This window comes from Penaeus monodon, chromosome 10, assembly GCF_015228065.2.
Source record: "Penaeus monodon isolate SGIC_2016 chromosome 10, NSTDA_Pmon_1, whole genome shotgun sequence".
Taxonomy (NCBI): domain Eukaryota; kingdom Metazoa; phylum Arthropoda; class Malacostraca; order Decapoda; family Penaeidae; genus Penaeus; species Penaeus monodon.
In genome coordinates this window covers 42,134,674-42,137,173 of record NC_051395.1, presented here as the reverse complement: position 1 = coordinate 42,137,173, position 2,500 = coordinate 42,134,674, and the positions used below count along the sequence as shown (strand labels likewise).

Below are 2,500 nucleotides of genomic sequence, written 5' to 3'. Positions count from 1 at the left end.
GTGTGTGTGTGTGTGTGTGTGTGTGTGTGTGTGTGTGTGTGTGCGTGCCTGATAACAAAAGTATTGGCTACTGTTATTCACACACGTAGTAAAAGTTTCAACTAACAGAATCATGAATGAAACGGGTTTCCTTGCGTGCGGCATGAGCATCCATCCTGTGACATCACAAATCCATTCTTATCTAACTTTGCCTTGTGGGCCCTTCATTCTTTTTTGATCCATCGATCTATCTACACACCAGCGTATTTATTAAGTACAGTATGCATGCGTACATATACTGTATATGTATGTCTGTATTTATATGTATGCGTATGTGTATGTATATATACATATATATACATATATATGCACATATATACATAAATATGCATATATGCATATATATATATATATATATATATATATATATATATATATATATAATATATATATATATATATATAGGCCGCGGTGGCCGAGTGGTTAGAGCATCGGACTCAAGACTGTCACGACGGCAATCTGAGTTCGAGGGTTCGAGTCACTGGCCGGCGCGTTGTTCCCTTGGGCAAGGAACTTCGCCTCGATTGCCTGCCTAGCCGCTGGGTGGGCAAGCCAGCCCAAGTCAGTGCCGGTCCCCAGAACCGGGTAAATAGAGATGGTGACTCGATAAAAACACCGGGCGGAAGGCAACGGCAAACCACCGCTCTAAATTGCAAAGAAAATCATGGAAATCCATGATCGCCAACGTCCTTGTAGGACGTGTGTGTGTTTTCCTGCAATTCCCTTCCTTTTTCTACTTGCTATATATATAAATATATATATATACACATTATATATATATATATATATATATATATATATATATATATATATATATATAATGTGTGCGTGTGTTGTGGGGGTGTGGTGTGGTGTGTGTTGTGTGTGTGTGTGTTTGTGTGGTGTGTGTGTGTGTGGTGTGTGTGTGTAAGAATATATATACATATATATGCATGCATATATTATATATATATATTTTTATATATTATATATATATATATATGTATATATTATTATGTATGGTAATATATATATTTATGTGTGATTATATATATATATATATATTTTATATATATGATGTGATATATGTATGTAGTGTGATGTTGTGTGTATGTGTATGTGTATGTAGTAGTTATTATATGTTGTGTGTGTATGTGTGTGATGTGTTGTGTGTATTGGTATGTAGTGTTGTACGGTGTGTGTGTGTGTGTGTGTGTATGTGTGTGTTGTGTGTGTATGTGTGTTTGTGTGTTTGTGTGTATGTGTGTTTGTGTGTATGTGTGTGTTTGTGTGTATGTGTGTGTTTGTGTGTATGTGTGTGTTTGTGTGTGTGTGTTGTGTGTGTGTGTGTTGTGTGTATGTGTGTATTTGTGCGTGTAAGAATATATATACATATATATGCATGCATTGATTATATATATATATATATATATATATATACATATATATATACATACATACATACACACATACATATATATATACATACATACATACATATATATATATATATATATATATATACACACACACACATATATATGTGTGTGTGTGTGTGTGTGTGTGTGTGTGTGTGTGTGTGTGTGTGTGTGTGTGTGTGTGTGTGTGTGTGTGTGTGTGTGTGTGTGTGTGTGTGTGTGTGTGTGTGTGTGTGTGTGTGTGTGTGTGTGTGTGTATGTGTGTGTGTGTGTATGTGTGTTGTGTGTGTGTGTGTGTGTGTTTGTGTGTATTTGTGCGTGTGTATGTGTATTTGTGCGTGTGCATGTGTATGGGTGCGTGTGTGCGCATGTGCGTGTGTAGGATGTCAATAGATAAGGTAAAAATATCGATAAATCCTCATACATTCTACCAGCTCACACGCCTCTCCAGGTAGAACGCCAAAATATATCGCGTGGCCAAAGCGCCGTGGATGTCATGTTTCTTGTTTTCCCGCGGTGGCTTAATTGTATTTTCTCCACGCAACTCTTCCCAAATTCAGTTGCTCAATCACTCATCCTGACATAAACTTATCAGTGACAGAGAGATAACTGCGAGTTCCTTTTATTTTCTGATGATTGTCTATTACGAAGTCATGGCCAATCCCACGTTACCACTGAACAGTCACGTTCGCTCGTTTATATTACTGGTTTCGGCTTTCGTTTTATAGGCTAAATTTTAACCTATAATTTTTGCATCGAGCATCTTGTAATCTGTTTACTTTCGTGTCAGAGAATTACAGCCTAGTTCGCGTCACTGTAACCACATCATAAAGCACCGTTGGCATCTAAAATGCATAGTGAAAGTTGAATCGTCATGTCACTTGTTGACTTTGATGGACTTCATGTCCCTCGCGTTATCAATGCAGGACGTGTCTACGTGAGAGGGTAGGTGGTGTCCTTAAGGGACCAGCTGCACCTCATATCTGCACACACCTATCAGCATGTTATTACCAACTAAACACAAACAAAGGAGGAAAAAACAACATAACAGGTTATCTGCATTC

At 37.5% G+C, this 2,500-nt stretch overlaps 1 protein-coding gene across 1 annotated transcript in view; it reads right to left on the bottom strand.

Annotated features, from left to right (window-relative positions):
• Window positions 1-2,500, bottom strand: part of LOC119578045 (5-phosphohydroxy-L-lysine phospho-lyase-like) — a gene marked incomplete in the record, with an annotated part of 35,989 nt that overhangs the window by 33,323 nt on the left and 166 nt on the right. The window contains 1 exon segment of the mRNA XM_037925768.1: window positions 2,486-2,500. This exon segment is cut by the window's right edge and continues 166 nt beyond it.